This window comes from Callithrix jacchus, chromosome 1 (assembly GCF_049354715.1).
Source record: "Callithrix jacchus isolate 240 chromosome 1, calJac240_pri, whole genome shotgun sequence".
In the NCBI taxonomy this organism is placed as follows: Eukaryota; Metazoa; Chordata; class Mammalia; order Primates; family Cebidae; genus Callithrix; species Callithrix jacchus.
Window position 1 is genome coordinate 13,874,004 of NC_133502.1, and position 19,706 is coordinate 13,893,709.

The 19,706-nt window shown below is 43.1% G+C and overlaps 1 protein-coding gene across 16 annotated transcripts in view; it reads left to right on the plus strand.

Moving 5' to 3' along the window:
• Positions 1–19,706, plus strand: part of FARP1 (FERM, ARH/RhoGEF and pleckstrin domain protein 1) — a 321,357-nt gene that overhangs the window by 36,212 nt on the left and 265,439 nt on the right. The window contains exon 1 of one of the 16 annotated variants that reach the window (XM_078370520.1): positions 1–13,022. This exon is cut by the window's left edge and continues 34,879 nt beyond it. The exons of the other annotated variants lie outside the window; for them this stretch is intronic. The gene's annotated coding sequence lies outside the window, so the exon portion shown is untranslated. The remainder of the gene's footprint in view (positions 13,023–19,706) is intronic. 16 annotated transcript variants of the gene reach the window in all.

Sequence of the window (19,706 nt, forward strand, 5' to 3'; positions counted from 1 at the left end):
GGTGCTTATCCTAAAACACAGGTGCTCGAAATGTGTATTTAAAAGCAACACATGCGCAGTGCAGAAAGCAAAAAGATACAAGTAAAAAGTAAGACACCTATAATCCCTCCCCTCAAAGATAACCACTGTCAACAGTTTTGATTCTGTTCTTTTCATCTAGCCTTTGTTAAAAGACTGTCATATCCCACTGCACCTGTGTTTGTGTAGCCGGCTTTCATTTTGAAATAAGAGTAACACATGTAAACATTTCAGAAAAAATTATCAAGCACGTATTGTAATGGAAATTAGCTGTCCCCTGGCCAGCTTCTCCACACGCCAATTCCTCGTACCTAAGATAATTATTTTCCTTTTTTTTTGAGACAGAGTCTTGCCCTGTCGCCCAGACTGAAGTGCAGTGGCATGATCTCAGCTCACTGCAACCGCTGCCTCCTGGGTTCCAGCAATTTTTCCTACCTTAGCCTCCCAAGTAGCTGGGATTACAGGCGTGTGCCACCACACCCAGCTAACTTCTGTGTTTTTAGTAGAGACAGGGTTTCACCATGTTGGCCAGGCTGGTCTGGAACTCCTGACCTCAGGTGATCCATCCACCTTGGCCTCCCAAAGTGCTGGAATTACAGACACCAACCTCCGCACCTACCTTCAAATATTTGTAGTCCTTTTTTTCTTGTGTTTATCTTCAAGTTGTGAAATAATTCACTTAGAGAATTTAAATGGATTCCAGCTGCATGTCATAAAATGTTATGTGCAATTTCTTTTTCAAATTTAGGTTCTATCCCTTTGCTTACTAGAATGGAAGATGAGATTTAACTCACTGGTAGTGCCTACAAAATAGTGGCTGCTGTGGGAAGAGGGAGAAGTTGTGTGGGTCTCTGTTCCTCGACACCAAGGCATCCTCAGTAGGAGGAAATGAGATGAATAAGCTTACAGTGTAAAGAACAGTCCACCATGTGTCATTTTTCTCTTAGGATAGTAATTCTAAGTTTTCCTTCAACCGTTAGAGCCCATCTTTCATGTTGGAAGTTTTTCTAAAATACTTGGTTATCTCCAGCTGTTTATACTTAAGAGTGAGGCACATAAAACCTGGCTGGAATCCACTGGTATTGTGAGCTTGTACACTGGTGGACTCTCCCTTGTGTGACTCAGTTGGAACACGTCTTTTTTATTGGGGACCAATAGATGTTGGTGTCCATATTGGTACGTTTTCATGCTGCTGATAAAGACATACTTGAGACTGGGCGGTTTACAAAAGAAAGATGTTTAGTGGACTTTCCATGTGGCTGTGGAGGCCACACAGTCATGGCAGAAGGTGAAAGGCATGTCTCACATGGTGGCAGACAAGAGAGTGAGAACCAAGTGAAAAGGTTTTCTCTTATAAAACCATCAGATCTCATGAGACTTATTCACTACCAGAGAACAGTATGGGGGAAACTGCCCCCATGATTCAACTATCTCTGATAATTGGGTCTTTCCCCCAACACAGGGGAATCATGGGAGCTATAGTTCAAGATGAGATTTGGGTGGCAATAGGGCCAAACCATATCAGTGTCTGTAGGTCTTTTCTGCCGGGTTCTCGAGTTTCTACAGAGAAGACTTCTCTCATGGTTCCACTGTGGGCTGTGATCTTTGCTGCGGAAGTTCTGTGATAAGAGCTGTAGAAGTGGACTGAGAAGGGAAGGCCTTGTAATTTGGTGTGCAAACTTTGACTTAATCCCTCATTTTCAGTACAGCATCTTATTCTTACCTTTGGTTGTTTCTGGGCCCTTTGAGCATAGGTTCTCCCAGATTCAGCCTCCACAAAAGAGATAATCTCCTGCTTCTGCCAGGCTAGGGAAAGGGTAGGTGCCTGGCTTCATGGGGTGGGATATTGTGTTACCTTTGCATTGCTATAAAGGAATGCCCGACGGTAGGTAATTTATAGAGAAAAGAGGATTAGCTGACTTACAGTTCTGTAGGCTGTACAAGCAGCATGGCATTCGTATCTGCTTCTGGTGAGGGCCTCAGTAAACTTCCAGTTGATCATAGTGGAAGGCAGAGAGGGAGCAGGCTGTGTCATGTGGCCAGTGGGAGGGGCCATGCACTTCTAAACAACCAGACTGTGAACTCAGTGCAAGATCTCACTTATCACCGGGGAATGGTGCTAAACCACTCATGAGAGATCCACCCATGATCCAGTCACCTCTTACCAGGCCCCACCTCCAACACTGGGAATCACAGTTCAGCATGAGATTTGGAAGGGAACAAATATCCAAACCATATCAGAGATTTTTCAGATTCTCAGCCAGTCTTCTTGTATGCAGCCATATCTGTTTTCAGTGGTATTTGATTCTTGCAATTCCTGGGATTTGTCTTGAAATTGGCGTGCTGCTGCTTGTCATCTCCCTCTGCAGCCTTCAGTTTCAGCCTTCTTCCAAGTTAGTTAAGATTCTTCAGTTCACTTTCTTTCTTCTAAAATATTATTGATGTTCTTGTTTTCTCTGCTGTCTCTTTCTTCTGGCTCATTTTGTGGGAGTCTGCCTTTGTAAAATAATGTTTATCATTTTAGTGGGATTTTGGGAGGGAATGGGGTGAATGCCTGAGTGCAGTTGGTGGTGTTGAATGAGGAATGTTAGTGGACTGGCTTCTTGATAAGTATTTTCCCCTGTTCCTTAGTATTTCTCCATAATGTACATTTTAATGCCTGCATGCTGATCAATTGTATGACTCTATTATGCCTTATTGTCCTATGGTTTTGTTGTTAGACTATGTGTTTCCTCATTTATAGGCCTTTCCCTGTCTTTACATTTGCTTTCTTAGGTTAGATTCCTAGAAACAGAATTACAGAGTTTAAGAATTTTATTTTATTTTATTTTTTTGTGACAGAGTCTTGCCATATCACCCAGGCTGGAGTTCAGTGGTGTGATCTTGGCTCACTGATTAAGCATTTATTAGACTTTTTTTCTTTTGAGACAGAATTTCACTCTTGTCACTTTCTGAAAGAGTTTTGTTGTAGGTAATCCACCAGGCATGCATGAGCATAGCTGTTTCATTGCAGATAGCACTTCTCCTCGCTGGTTTAGGCCCACAGAAGTCTACTAAGTGAATGAAAAAAATGGGATGAACCAAATGAACTTCAGTAATTCTGTTAGCTTACATGTTATGAAGTTTGGCTGTCTGAGGTTGCACCCTGGTGCTGTGACCTAGAGCAAACGACTTAACTGCCCCGGATTTTAGTTTTTTCCCTGTGAAGTGGTCAATAATAGGAATAACAATAAGTGAATAGACTTAAGTTTAGATTTTTGCCTGGCGGGAATGGAGAAGCACAAAACCAATAAAGTCAGCAATAAGATTTTTCTTTATTATTAAAAAGTGACTTGTTTAGAAAGAGGGATACATTCATATTACAAAAAAAGTCAAACAAGACAAAAAAGTACAAAGAAGAAATGAAAAAATTCACCCTAAATCTTACCATTTAGAAATAATATTGTTAACTTATTATTATTATTTTTTTTTTGGAGAGAGAGTCTCACTGTCACCCAGGCTGGAGTGTAGTAGCACAATCACAGCTCATTGTAACCTCAAACTCCAGGGCCATACACCTGGCTGATTTTTGCATTTTTTGTAGAGACAGAGTCTTGCCATACTGCCCAGGCTGGTCTCAAACTCTTGGGTTCTAGTGATCCACCTACCTTGGCCTCCCAAAGTGCTGGGATCACAGGGGTGAACCACCATGCCAGCCACAGTGTTTTACTTAGAGAAGCCCTCGGTAGGTACTGTGTTCCTTGAGGTCTTACACTTAAGCATAGCTGTTCCTTGCTTTTATATTTGAAGGACAATTTGGCCGAGTACCAAAGTCTTGTGCCACACTTTTTTGCCCTCGAAATTTCTTAAGACATTGCTCCCATTCTTTTTTAGCACTGGATATTTCTGGAGGAGAAAGCTGAGGCTGGGTGAATGTTTGTTTCTTTTGCCTTTGACTAGTTTTTTCCATTGGATGTGCCCATGGGGTTCTCTTATTCTTTTTGTTTAGAGTTTTACCAGTATTGCATGGGCATTGGCTGTTTTATGTCACTTTCCAAGTGCATCCTGTACCGTAATATCTGTTGATTTAAGTCTGTTTTTGTATCAGTAAAATTTTAAGATCCTTTAATATTTTTGCATATATTTTGAATAATGCTCACTTTTTAGGAACCATATAGTTATGTTTTATCTCTTTTGTCTTCTAAATCTAGCATGTTTTCTTCTTATCATTTGTGTATCTGTGTTCCTCTTGTGGCTCCTTTTAGTAATTTTGAGTGATATCCTTGTTTGCTCTCTGCTTTTGTTTATAGGAGTTTACACTGTGTTTTATTTTTGTAGTTACGTGGCTTCCATTCTGAATTTTTTTTCCAGTCCATTTATTTCTTCAGCTCTTATCAGTCCATTTAAAATCTTAGACTGATGTCCGTTCTTTGGAATTTTATATCTAGTCTCTGAGCCCTTTATTTTTAGAGTAACCACTTATCTTTAATATTTTTGAGCCAATGGAGGACTATATTTAAGGAGCTCTTACTTAGTCTGTTAGTTTTTCAGGCCCAGCTTCCTGGGCGTGGGACCTGTGTATCCATGTAGAGGTCCGTGATTGGACAAATGCTCTGCTCTCATTGTCTTGAAATTCTTAGTAATTTCTGAACAGGTGGGTGCGGTGGCTCACACCTGTAATCCCAGCACTTTGGGAGGCCGAGGCGGGCAGATCACAAGATCAGGAGATCAAGACAATCCTGGTCAACATGGTGAAGCCCTGTCTCTACTAAAAATAAAAAAATTAGCTGGGTGTGGTGGCATGCACCTGTAGTCCCATGTACTCGGGAGGCTGAGGCAGGAGAATTGCTTGAACCTGGGAGGTGGAGGCTGCAGTGAGCTGAGATCGCACCACTGCACTCCAGCCTGGGCGACAGAGCTAGACTCTGTCTCAATAATAATAATAATAATTTGTGAACAGTAGGCACTGCATTTTCATTACACAGCAGCTTCTGTTGATTATTTTTACAAATGTGCATTATTATCTGCCTTTGCCTGTGTTCATACTCTGTGGTCACTCATCTTTGAGCTGAGCTGTTTGCTGCAAAAACTGACGTGGGTCTGTTGAGGACTGGAAGGCAGGGGTGGGCCGTGTTGTGAGACATCTGCTCACACGCGATGCCGCCACCATGCTCCGAGAAATTGTGTTATTTCTTTTACCTTGAGATAATCCTCCTTCGGTTTTTGGCTTTCAGGAGGCTTGTGTGTCTCATAGCCTGTCCCCTGAGGGCCCCCACTCTCTGAGGCTAGGCTTGGCATATGGTGCATGTAGCAGTTGTTCCTGCAGCCCCTTCCTTCACTCTCAGTTTCCTGCTAATCCAGGCCAGGTCATAGGTATTAAAAATGACATCCACTGTTTCTCCTTCAGTTCCACCTTCCCAGCCAGATTTTAACTTTTGAAATACTTCAGAAGGGAAAGCAGGAAAGCAGTATCAGACCCAAAGACTCAGCAAGTTTTTTTTTTTTTTTTTTTTGAGACTGAGTTTCACTCTCGTTGCCCAGGCTGGAGTGCAGTGACGAGATCTTAGCTCGCCGAAACTTCTAGTTTTGGGTTCAAGCGATTCTCCTGCCTCAGTTGGCAGAGTAGCTGGGATTACAGGTGCCTGCCACCCTGCCCGGCTAATTTTTGTATTTTTAGTAGAGACAGGGTTTCAACATGTTGTCCAGGCTGCTTCAAAAGCAGTGATCTACCCACCTTAGCCTCCACAAAGTGCTGGGGTTACAGGCATGAGCCACACGCCCGGCCGCCAGCAAGCATTTTAAAGTTCTGTGCTAATAGGGTGCAGGTTATTTGATTATTGGAAAATTGTTCATGCTATATTAAAATTTAAAGATGCTTTATAAAGCAGTACGTGTAGTGTGATCCACCTGTTGTTGTTTGATTTAAGGAAATATGACGCTACATCAAAAAATATTTGAAGGAAATAAATACCAAAACGTGATTGCCTGGATTCCTAACGTCCATCCTGCTTCCGCCTGCGGTGACTATGTGTAGCAGTGGCCAGCTCCTCAGCCTTTCCGTTTTCTCCGTGGTCCTGTGCTCTAAGAATTCATGAGGGACTTGCTTTTAAAAAGATTGTTTCTAGTACTGTGTCTACTCTGCTTTTGTGGATTAAAATCAATTCATTCTATTGTTTTTGGCAAATACTTCAAGCTAATGAGCATTTTAAGATACATAATTTTATTGATGAGATACTTTGAATAGGGAAGAACCAGCCTTACAACCAGCTTTCTTGAAAAACAAAACTCTTAATTCACAGAGTTTGCCTGTTTCCGTGGTGTAAATCCACCATGGCCAATTGCAGGCTAACGTGACACCATTGCACGCAGAATTAGGAAGAAGTGTGCGGTAGCACATTCCTACGTAGTATTGCTACTGTCCAGATACAGCAGGCAAAATAACCTTGTAATCACAGGTAAAAGTAAAATGTAAAATAGGAAGTGATGATTTTTGAGTATTTATTACTTCTGTGAAATTTATGCTTAATATTGTTATAATTTATTTTAATCCATGTCTTATTTAACAACTGGCTGGTAAAAATTCCTGAAAATTCAACAGCAGGTCCCCATGAGTTGATACAAAGGCAGTATACCACTGGAAAGAGCACTTGAAATTTTAAAAAGGGCTTAACAGGGCAAGTCAAGAAAGTGAAGCATGCAGGTGCTGGAATCGGTATGGTAAAGCTCCCTGCGGTTGGGGCAGGTGCCGTTTTGCCCTAGATCTTTATAGTGCGGGGGGGCTTGCTTTCTGTTTAAGGTTCCACATGACCAGAACACCGATGGAAGACTTGGAAGATAATCAAGTGCTCTGCTCCGTAGTACGTAATTTTCTTGGCATTGGAAATAGGAGGGCACCTTTCTTAATACCATTCCTGGGAATCAGCATAGGTTCCTTTAGAACCTTTTAATACATCCTAGGTGATTTTGGTTCTGACAGTTACTCAGTCATCTTTTTCTTTGCCCTGGTGGTAAACTATGTATAAATTTTAGTGTCTTTTTTTTTTTTTTTTTTTTGAGATGGAGTCTCCCTCTGTTGCCCAGGCTGTAGTGCAGTGGTGCGATCTCGGCTCACTACAACCTCAGCCTCCCAGGCTCAAGCAGTTCTCCTGCCTCAGCCTCCTAAGTAGCTGGGATTACAGATGTGTGCCACCATGCTCAGCTAATTTTTGTATTTTTAGTAGAGATGGGGTTTCTCCATGTTGATTAGGCTGGTCTGAAACTCCTGACTTCAGGTGAACCCTCGGCCTCCGAAAGTGCTGAGATTACAGGGTGAGCCACTGTACCCGGCCATGTTTACGGTTTTAATCATTTTCACGTGTGCAGCACAGTGGTACTCTGTACTCACATTACTGTGCGACCATCACTGCCATCCATCTCCAGGACTTTTTCATCTTTCTCCTCTCTGTCCCCTGCCCTTGGTAACTCTCTTCTGCTTTCTGTCTCTGAATTTCCCTATTCTGGATATCTCATGGAAGAAGCATCATACAGCATTCATCCTTTTGTGACGGGCCAATTTCACTTAGCATAATCTCTTCATGGTTCATCCATGTTGTAGCATGTGTCAGGATTTCCTTCTTTTTAAAGGCTGCATAATCCATTGCATGTCTGTCCTATGTTTTGTTTATCCCTCTATTTGTTGCTTCTACATTTTGGCTATTGTGAATAAAGATGTTATAGGCTGGGTGTGGTGGCTGATGCCTGTAATTCCAGCACTTTGGGAGGTCGAGGTGGGCAGATCAGTTGAGGTTAGGAGTTAGAGATCAGCCTGGCCAACATGGTGAAACTCCATTTCTACTAAAAATACAAAAATTAGCTGGGCGCGGTTCTGTGTGCCTGTAATCCCAGCTACTCAGGAGGCCAAGGCACAAGAATCACTTGAACCCGGGAGGCAGAGGTTGCAGTGAGCCGAGATTGCGCCACTTCACTCCAGCCTGGGAGATAGAGTGAGACTCTGTCTCAAAAAAATAAAATGCTATGAAGATGCATATACATGTATGTCTGTTCAGATGTCTCCTTCCGTTTCTTTTGAGTATATACCCAAAAGTGGAATTGCTGGATCCTATGGCAGTTCTATGTTTAATTTTTGGGGGAATTGCCTTACCATTTTCTGTAGCTCATTCATTATTTTTTGACCCGGAAACAAGTATATCTTTGAAAAATGATTGCACTGCCTTGATTGCATCCCTTCCCTTGCAGGTAGTGTGTCTTTCTGTGAGCTTCCTCTTTGGTGATGGTGTTGTTTCAACATGTCATATTTGAATGTTGACACTGTAATGTGATACCCCGGTTAAGAGCAGAGCTACTGTCACATAAGGCATTGTGTGATAAGTGCAGAAGAGAAACACAATTTTTTTTTTTTTTTTTTTAAATTTAGACAGAGTCCCACTCTGTTGCCAGACGAGTGCAGTGGTGCGATCTCAGCTCCTGGGTTCAAGTGATTCTCCTGCCTCAGCCTCCCAAGTAGCTGGGATTAGAGTAGCTGGGACTACTCTATTTCACCATGTGTTGGCCAGGATGGTCTTGATCTCTTGACCTTGTGATCCGCCCTCCTTGGCTTCCCAAAGTACTGGGATTACAGGTGTGAGCCACTGCACCTGGCCAATGCTTTGAGCTCTCAAATAGAGGGGAACAGGAAAAGTTTCATGGCATTTGAGATCATTTTTGATAAAGGAACAGAGTGTTGGCAGGTGGAGATGTAGGGGAGGAGGATCGAGGCAGTAGTAAGGAAGGGGGCTCTGTGTCCTGCGTAGAAATCGAGAAAGTCTTGGAAGGTAAGTTTATGTCACCTTACAGGGCCTTGAATGTAACTTATTCAACCTTGTAAGAAATGGAGAGCTGTGGAAGGCTCTCAGCAGGAGAGCAGCGTGGTTATCGCCGAGTGGAAATCATGTGAATCCAGAAGTTCCTGGATTACCATATGGAGCTGGAGACTGGCTGCTGAAACCATGTGGCTGTTGAAATAATCTAGTGGAGAGGGCTGTTGGGGACATGCACAGTTACCTTATTTTCATTTTCCTCTTGTTGACGTAATTTCTGTGACCAGAGTCTTGTTCTATTTTTAGCTGTCACCTATATACCTTCATGTAAAGCATGATGTTCAATATTACACATAATACATGTTGAACCTTCTCTGGGGAGTCAGTCCAATCATTAAGACCATTATTTTGACTTGAGAAAAGAAAAATGAAAGTCTCTGGGAGAAGTTTCACATTTGCTATTTTGATCTGGGAGAGCAGATGTCCTCAGAGCTCTGCAGTCCCTTGGATTGGGTGCAGTTTGCTCTGCTGAGCATGAGCTGACAGCCCTCCCACTGGAACATCCCGCCGCTCGTCCTTCAGGGGGAGGCACTCTCCTGGTGGCGCCGAACACCCCTCGCCTTTCGGCAGCACCCACGTGGGCCTCTGGTTCACAGGACTGTCCTGAACAGAATGGTTTCTGTGAGAAAGAAGCCTTCATACAAATTTGTTAAAAGAAAGAAGTTTCAGGATGTGGTGGCTCACGCCTGTAACCCAGCCCTTTGAGAGGCCTAGGCAGCAAGATCAGGTGGTCAGGAGTTCGAGACCAGCCTGGACAACATGGTGACACACTGTCTCTACTAAAGATACAAAAAACATTAGTCGGGTGTGGTGGCACACGCCTGTAATCCCAGCTACTTGGGAGGCTGAGGCGGGAGAATCACTTGAGACAATCTTTGATAAAGGAGCAGAATGTTGACAGGTGGAGGTATGGGGGAGGCGGAGGTTGCAGTGAGCCGAGATTGTGCCATTGTACTCCAGCCTGGGTGACAGGGCAAGACTCCATCTCAAAAAAAAAAAAAAAAACAGAAGATCATAGATACAAAGGTGAAGCTAAGCTGTCTTAAGGCTTAGTTAAAGTAGTACCCTTGTGCCTTGACTGCTTCCTGGGCTGCCCAGGCTAACCTGAGGGCCTCATTGTGGCTCTGAGGAAGGCGAGGGCTGCGGTGTCCACACCTTCTGCCCTTGAAGGCCTCTCCTTCCTTGAGAGAAGTCCCTGGGCAGTCCTCCTTCAGAAGTGTTTGTGGGGGGAATTGGAAACCCACGTCCTGCACATCCAAGGCTTACCACATGGACCCAGGCTCCTTTCTCTCATGGACCCTGATTGACTTCACATGTAAGGACTGTCTTTGGCCTCTGGACCCAGCATGTTTCTGAGGTTGCAACTCCAGGTTGGTGGCAAGCCAATGAGGCTCAGGGAGGCTCGCCAGCTCCGCAGATGTCAGGTGGCCATTGGCTGCCAGCCTCCTGGGCCACAGGGCAGGACGGTGTGTTTTCTCTGCTACCTGTCTTATGATATGGGGCTATTTCTCATGATGTCCTCAGTGAATGGCCCGGGCTGGGTGGCCTGATGGGTGCTGGCCTGTGGGAACATACTCATTAACAAGGGGTAAGATCCAGGTGTGCCCAGTGGCCAAGAACAGGAACTCACGCCCCCTGGTAGGGTAGTAAGCAGAAGAGGCAGCTGGGGCAAGTTTCTTAAGGCTGTGGTCAGAAACAAGTACTTAAAAAAATTTTTGTATTTTGTCATCATAAAACAGTACAGGAAAAGCACTTAAAATATACTTAAGTCCTGTACTTTTTAATGCATTATTAAATAAATGTTCTTTGTCTACCTAAATTACCATGGACACTGTTTCAGGCCAGGTTCACAGAAGAGATTTTTTTTCATTTTCGTGCCATGCTTCGGTCATTGTAACAGGCTGACAACAGCTTTTGAGGATGACAGAATCATTTAAGACTCTGTTAAGAAACCTGGTATTATAATGAGCAGAACAGAAAGGGATTTGAGTACATGATAAATTTGTTAACCAGATTATGTAAATTGTAGGAATAGAAATTCCCTAACCAATCCAATATGTATTCAAATTAAATACATATTCAGTAGGGAGAATGTTTACTTATTATTGCCATGCATATTATAGAAACTTCTCAAGTCAGGCATCATTGAATTTTCAATTTGAAAACTAGTTTGAGGCATAATGTAATAAATCTGTCATGCATTTTTATTTTCAGTTCCCCGGGAAAAACTTCAGATGTAGATAGTACATTATCACAATTTCAGGAGCAGCAGTTGAGATTTGTGATTTCTATTAACAAAAGCCTTTTGGGTTGGCTATTCTTGTTGAAAAACTTAATTAAAAATTATCTTATATTGCTTCTTTAAAAAATGTTTACCTTTTCCTTGCAAGTTTTTTCTCTTCAGATTATACTGTGTTTCCTTTACTAGAAATGTCTGTATTTAGTGACCGGAGTTTGCCCTTGTCTTCGGCTCTTGGCCTGTTGTCACTGTCCTTCCCTCTCATCCCTGCCCCTCTGCTTCTCTTGACCCTGTCTGTAATGGCTTTATACTAACTTTTCTCTTTTTGAGCTGATCTGTTGAAAAATTGTAATGGTGGTGGGATTAAAGAGATCCCACTTCTTTGTCATTTCTTGTTAAAAACAAGTTTGTTGGTTTTTTTTCATCAATGTAACCAACTACCTTTTACAGTGAACTCTCTTCCTGCCTTGTACCTACACATCACCAGGGTAAATGGTAAAACTCTGAAAACTTCCCTTTTTATCAGGCTGCTGTTTCTAGAGATACGTTCATTATAAATCAGTGTTTGAAGAAACTCCTACCTCAAAGTCTTTAACTCTGTGTTTATTTTGTACTCTCCCCATCTCCCAAACTTACGAGAAGCAAAATCAAGGTTGACTGATAGGAAATTTGCAGGGTCTGTTTCCTTCCCAGCTGGGAAATAGGTAATAAGCATCATATGACATTTCTTTTTATTTACTTCTTTATTTGTATTTATTTATTATTATTTCTGGAGACAGGGTCTCGCTCTGTTACCAGGGCTGGAATGCAGTGGCACGGTCGTAGCTCACTGCAGTCTCAGCTCCTGGCCTCCAGCCGTCCTCCCACCTCAGCATCCTGAGAAGCTAGGGCTGTAAGTGCATGCCACCATGCCCAGCTTTTTAAGTTTTTCTTTGTTTGTTTTTTTGTTTTTGGAGAGACAAGGTCTTGCTAGGTTGCCAAGGCTGATCTTGAACTTCTGGCCTCAAGTGATCCTTCCCGCTTGGCTTTCCAAAGTGCTTGGATTATAGGCATAAGCCAACATGCCCAGCCTCATAACGATATTTCAAATAGATTGTTTCCGTGACTTTCTTTTTAAAAATAAAAACAGTGGTGGGGTGTGGTGGCTCACACCTATAATCCCAGCACTTTGGGAGGCCGAGGCAGGCGCATCATGAGGTCAGGAGTTTGAGACCAGCCTGGTCAACATGACAAAACCCAATCTCTACTAAAAATACAAAAATTAGCCTGGCGTGGTGATGGGTGCCTACTGGGGAGGCTGAGGCAGGAGAATTGCTTGAACCTGGGAAGCGGAGGTTGCATTGCGGTGAGCCCAGATCACCTCAAAAAAAAAAAAAAAAAAAAAAAAAAAGGTGACATAGGTAGTTCTTGACTTCAGAATACCAATTACAAGTGCTCTGGATGTATGGCCACTGCTTCTTATCACCTCCCCTGCTCCTGCTCCTGGCTCCATGCCCACCCATGTCCAGTCCATCCTAAAAGCAGAGTTGACACACAAAATGGCCAGGACCTTCTCTCTCACGCGGGACACTGCTGGAGGCATTAAGGGAACTCCCAGGCGTGTCGCAGCTGTCATGGTGACCTCTGATGCTGCTAGTTCCCCACAGCGGTGCCTGTTTTTCCTGTTTCCAGGAGCTTCAATCTGTAGAACCCTTGACCCTACTAACCTTTGAGAAAACTGCATGTGTTCTCAACATCAACGAGCAACCTTAGGAGTCGTCTGGCTGGGTGAAATGAGCACTGGGGACGTTGAACTGGGTTCCAGAATGTACTTTTCAATAGAAATGAAACTAACTAGCTGATAGGTCTTTCTTGTTCATATAGTTAAGCTTCATTGTGGTGAAATGGCCTTTCCAGGATTGACTTGAGAACTCTTCCACCATGCAATAGTGGTAAGTGCTTTGGGGTATGAAGTATTCATCAATATGAGTGCACGTATTTGGAATATAAACCTGTTCATATCATAGACTACCTGTTCATATCATAGACTACCAAGGTGAAGTTTTTTTTTTTTGAGACAGAGTTTCGCTCTTGTTACCCAGGCTGCTGGAGTGCAATGGCGCGATCTCTGCTCACTGCAACCTCTGCCTCCTGGGTTCAGGCAATTCTCCTGCCTCAGCCTCCTGAGTAGCTGGGATTACAGGCACGCGCCACTATGCCCAGCTAATTTTTTGTATTTTTAGTAGAGACAGGGTTTCACCATGTTGACCAGGATAGTCTCGATCTCTTGACCTCTTGATCCACCCGCCTCGGCCTCCTAAAGTGCTGGGATTACAGGCGTGAGTCACCGCGCTCAGCCCCACGGTGAATTTTATCCCAATTATTAAAGCATTCTGGGAGACTATGCTTCTTCATTTTATTTTCATTATTTCTTTTTTCCCTTCCTGTAATATAGCAATAAAACCAACCTCTTAGTTAAATGAATTGGGCCAGGTATGGTGGCTCTTGCCTGTAATCACAGCACTTCGGGAGGCCTAGGTGGGCAGATCACCTGAGGTTAGGAGTTTGAGACCAATCTGGCCAACATGGAGAATGCCCGTCTTTACTAAAAATATGAAAAGTAGCCAGGCATCATGGTGCATGCCTGTAATCCTAGCTACGTGAGAGGCTGAGGCAGGAGAATCACTTAAACCCAAGAGGTGGAGGTTGCAGTGAGCCAAGTTCACGCCACTGCACTCCAGCCTGGGTGCCAGAGCAAGACTCTGAAATGAATGAATGAGAAAAATGACTTGTAGTCCTGAAATCCCAACAAGTCAGATTCTTTGCATCTGACATCCAGACCTTGTCTGTGTATTCCTACTCGTTGTGCAGAAGCAATTTTTTATTCTTTAAAAAAAAAAACAGCTTTAACATCATAACAAATTGAGTCCTCTGCGTTTCACAGTCTTCATGTTTGTGATTTTTGAGTGTATCCTGTTCTAGGCAGCAGACAGGCTACAGTTTGGTTAACCTTTCTTCGGGTGTCTTGAGTTGACATTAATGTACATAACACTATAAAGAACGACTTTGTGTTGATGGCCTTTATTATTCCTTGGGATGATTTCCCAAAGTTAAAGTCCCATAAATGACAAATTACAGGTATTTATGGTATTGGTCCACATTGATTTCTGTGTCTGTTGAATCATGTTGCCATCAACTCTGACAATATAACATTGACTGTTTTTTTTTTTTTTTTTTTTTTGAGACGGAGTCTTGGTATGTCTCCCAAACTGGAGTGCAGTGATGCGATTTCGGCTTACTGCAGCCTTCACCTCCCAGGTTCAAGGGATTCTGCCTCAGCCTCCTGAGTAACTGAGATTATAGGTGTCCACCACCATGCCTGGCCAATTTTTTGTATTTTTAGTAGATACCAGGGTTTTACCATGTTGGCCAGGCTGGTTTTGAACTTCTGACCTCAGGTGATCCACCGGCCATAACCTCCCAAAGTGCTGAGATTACAAGTGTGAGCTCGTTATTCAACTTTGAAAAAGATTATCTCCAGAAAAATTTATTTGGCCATTTTAAGAAAAAAAAAATCACTGATTATATGCAGGTGTTTTTAAATTGTCGAGGCAAGTGAGGAAGTCAGAGAAATCTGCCTGTACAAGTAATAAAAAAACGTGGTTCATCCAATTTTGAGTTGGTATTTTATCAAGTGAAATAGATTTAATGAAATGTCTGTGCCTCACCTAAGCCACAAGTTGCATACAAGCCACACAGGCGCACACCCCAGCAGGGTGTGCCAGCCACCATTCACAAGTAAGACACCATGCTGCCTGCCCTTGTCTTCCAGTAATTACGGTTGCCGATTACCAGACAACCAGACTCTTCTTACATATGTTTATTTCCCCTCATAGAAGCAGCCAGCCGACTTCTTTATTTAGAGCAACCCGTCAGAGTGAGTGGGATCGTAGTCTGCGATGAGATGTCTTGTGCAGCGTGATGGTGTATTCCTGTCAAATTTCCTTCTGGCATTTCTTGGTGTTAGTGTTTTCTCATTCAAAAATATGGCTTGCATGTCATTAAAACTGCTTCATAATAAAAGATTCTGGTAAGTTTCTGGAGACGTTCTTTAATTATTCAAAACTCTCTGGGCACATTCTTCAAGTAGCAACCCACTTTGATGTACCTCCATCCAGCCCAGTTCCTGTCTCATTCACAACCATGTCATGCGGTGTCTTCCAGATGCCTTGTGGAAATCCAGCTGTGGAGTGGCTCTAACAGTCTCCTGATCTCCCAGCCTGGACATCTGTCAAAGGCAGAAAGGAGATGATTGCGGCCTGATTTAGTTTTAATGAAGCCATCTTAGCTTCTGGTGATCCTGACTTCCTTTCCTGAGTGCTTTTATTTATAACAATCTGTTTGGACAGTAGTCTTTTAGCAGTATATTTTAATTTCTTGAACTACACAAAAATGAATGGATTCTTTAGTTTCATTGCCTGCTTATTTTCTAGATGGATTTTCTTTTGCTTTTTCATGCTTTATAATACATTCTAAATGGATTTTTGTATTGCTGGAAATTTGTATATGAATAATTTTATTATACATCATTTTATTAAAATTTTCTTTCCATAGAATACATTTCACCTTATATTCCTAGTGTTCCATTATTGAAACACTAAGCACGTAGAAGTTATTGATATCCTATTGCTCAAGGTCATCGCCAAGGTCTGATTTTGCAGTTCAAAAAATTGCAACCTCAGGCATAAATGGGTTAGTGATTCCCACAGTGGGAAAACAACAGTTTATTACTTAGAGTTTTATTTTTGTGGACAGATTATTTTAGAGCAAATAAGACGCATTTGAGAATTAAGTCTCAGTTTAGAGTCTGTAATATTTTGGTACATCTACAAGGGGGACCTAGTCCTTAAATGGAACTTCTCTATATTCAGAAGCTCTCCAAGCCTTTCTTCATAGGATTTAGAAATTTATAATGTGAGAGATCAGCATCTCCTAATTTTGAAGTGTTCCTAGTGTATGTAACCATCAGTAGCTGGTATCTACTGAAAAGAGAGGAAGTTTTCAAAAATTAAACACTGTCTGATTTTCTGCAGAGTTTTTATTCAGAATGTGCTTGGCCTTCCCGGCCCCTTCTCAGCTTCCTTGTTTTTCACAGATGCTCCAAGTAAAGCTTTCTTCTCCAGGTACCTGCACCATAGGGTCATTCTGTAGAATCACAAACCAGTGCTTCAAGACTGGCACATCTTATTACGTAAAAGCACTTTGTGGGAAAGCGAAATGCTTTGGGTTTTGTATTTCCCAACAGTTACAGAAATAGAAATACTGTGCTTTGATGTTTTCATTTCAGACGGTGGCCTGTCCTTTTGGCTGGGAAGTGATGTGGTCCTCAATTCCACTTCACTATTTCTTTTCCCTTTTGTGATGTGCACCAAAGATGCCCCTGGATCTGCCTATTTGAACCAAGCTGTTGTGATTTCCATGGGAACTGAGTATTTGCTGTGGGGAATATATGGATTCCCCCAGGCTGGTTTTTGTTTTGTTTTGTTTTTGCCCGCTTGTGTCCACTCCATGTGTGTCTCAGTATTACTGGAAGCTTGGCAGTCTTAACCTACATTTATTTAAGGGCAGTGAGTTTGCCTGTGCCCCAAGTGTGTTTAGTTCTAACCCAGACTTCAGGTGGGGCGTCCAGAGCATTGTCACAGAGCAGGGAAGGGAGGGCAGTGGACGCTGTGGTGCCTTTCTTTTTGGGGTGCTCAGTGTACTCTCTGATCTGCTGGGTCAATAGAGTGTTTGCTATAAATCCTTGCTAACGGAAGGGAGAAGGGTTTTAAGACATTTAAAATGTTCATAATTTAGGCCTGTAAAAAGACTACTGGCCAGGCATGGTGACTCACACTTGTAATCCCATCACTTTGGGAAGCCAAGACAGGAGGATCCCTGCCCCAGAAGTTTGAGACCAGCCTGGGCAACATAGTGAGACTCTCTCTACAAAAAATTTTGAAAATTCACTGGATGTGATGGTACCAGCTACTCAGGAGGCTGAGATGAGAGGATTGCTTGAGCCTGGGAGGTGGAGGCTGCAGTGAGCCATGATCATATCACTGCACTCCAGCTTGGTTGACAGAGCAAGACACTGTCTCCAAAAAGACAGTACCCCCGTCTCTTTATAGGTCTAGTAATAATTCTAGTTCACATTTTGATGATTTGATAGGTTTCCCCCTTAGGCATCCCCAGTAACTTAGTGATTTGCCTGGCAGCTTGATTGGCACTCAAAAAGGTGAGATGTTTCGGGACACTTTGTGATTGCATCTAAATGACTGAGTCATAAAGTTGCTGGATGGTAGAGAGGGTGATGGCTTTAGAAATCATCATGTACCAGACGGCCCTTGGCATGGGAGTTGAGACCAAGCACTCTGGCACCAGCCTGTCTGCATCTGGTCCTGTGCCTGCCACTTATGGGCTGGGTTACTATGGGCAAGTTAATCTCTCTTGCCTCAGTTTCCTCATCGGTAAAAAGGGGTCAGGGTAGTGTCCGCCTAATGGTGGTTGTAAGGATTAAATGAGTTAGGATTTATAAAGCTCTAAGAACAGAGCCCGCCATCGAGAACGTGCTGCATAAGTGTTGGTTAAATTAAAATAATAATACTGTGTTTTTTTTCCTCATTCCATGAATGAGAAACCTAAAATCCAGGGAAGAGGAAGTTAATATTACAATGCACTCAAAATGTCAAAAGTTGGGATTAGAACCAGGCCTCTCTGGCTAGTGATTTTCTTCTTCGTCACGCTGCCAAATGACTCCAGTCTGGTGGTCAAATCTGATAGCACATTAATAATTTTCCCTCCCTTTCAGCAAGCCACAGCAACAATGTACTGTTGATCATCGTTCATTTCTTTAGTAGACATTGTTTAATTAAATGCCTTATCAACCAGCTGACATTTAAACTTTCTCATCTTCCCAGAAGGGATTTCACTGTTTTATTACATACTTTTTTCCTTGACATTTCACTATTATAATTAATCATCAATTCTAGGTGAAGTTATCCAGGACAGGGTACCCTTTACACATCTGTTGCATATTATAGTATCATTTGGCTTATAATAATATTGCATAGTTTATTTCTTGAAGAATATTGAAATGGTTAGAAAATTTTATTGTCTGCTTTTTAATGGCTTAATAGAAATTGCTTTTCTTTTCCCACCTTGAAGGAAGCCCTATCATTTCTAATTTACTGAATTTGGTAAACTTTAGGAAATGCCTGCCTTTTTCATAAAGTTGTATAAGATGATGATGTTTGTGGGGCGGAGTGGCTCACACCTGTGATCCCAGCACTTTGGGAGGCCGAGGCAGGTGGATCATCTGAGGTCAGGAGTTTGAGACCAGCCTGACCAACATGGAGAAACCTCGTCTCTACTAAAAATACAAAAAATTAGCTGGGTGTGGTGGCATGCGCCTGTAATCCCAGCTACTCATACCCAGCTGGGTATGGTGGCATATGCCAAGGTGGCCGAGGCATGAGAATTGTTTGAACCCGGGAGGCAGAGATGATAGTGAGCTGAGATTGCACCACTGCATTTCAACTTGGGCGACAGAGCCAGACTCCATCTTAACTCTTCCCCCTCCGTTCCCCTCTCCATTCCCCTCTCCATTCCCCTCTCCATTCCCCTCTCCATTCCCCTCTCCATTCCCCTCTCCATTCCCCCTTCCCCCCTACAAATTTAGCCAGGTGTCGTGGTGTGCACCTATCCCAGCTACTCAGGAGTCTGAGGCTGGAGGACTGCTTGAGCCCAGGAACTCCAGGCAGCTGTGAGCCATGATTGCACCACTGTGGTTCAGTATGGGTGACAGCGGAAACCATGTCTCTAAAAAAGGCAAAACGAAAAACACTGTAGTGCCTTACTCTGATCCATCAGAGGAGCGTCCTACTCCTTGGCCTACTGTTTCAGGCAGACCAAAAGCTGCCACTCACCTGTGTATTTCATTTTCTTGAACTCCCAACCTCAGGTGATCCACCTGCCTTGGCCTCAAAAGTGCTTGGATTACAGGCGTGAGCCACCTCGCCCTTTCATTTTCTTTTCACCGTTTTCGCACTTATTAGTCACATCCAGCATTGGCATACCTTTCGGTATGTAGTGAATGCTTAGTAAATACTACTGGCTGCACAAAAGTGCATCCTGCCCACACCATGCTACCTGCCATCACTGCTACTTAACCTTTTTTCAGGGACTAGTTGATGTCACAGTTCCTCAGTGAAGTGGCATCCTTATTTCTGAAGCTTTTTTTTTTTTTTCTTTTTGAGACAGAGTCTTGCTTTGTTGCCCAGGCTAGAGTGCAGTGGTGCAATCTTGGCTCGCTGCAACCTCCGCCTCCTGGCTTCAAGTGACTCCCCTGGCTTAGCCTCCCTAGCAGCTGGGATTACAGGTGCCCATCACCATGTTCGGCTAATGTTTGTATTTTTAGTAGAGATGGGGTTTCACCATCTTGGCCAGGCTGGTCTTGAACTCCTGACCTCATGATCCACCCGCCTCGGCCTCCCAAAGTGCTGGGATTACAGGCGTGAGCCACCGCTCCTGGCCTCTGAGGCTTTTCAAATTCATTTTTTACCTATTGTCAGAAGTAAACAGGTTGCCTTGCCTTC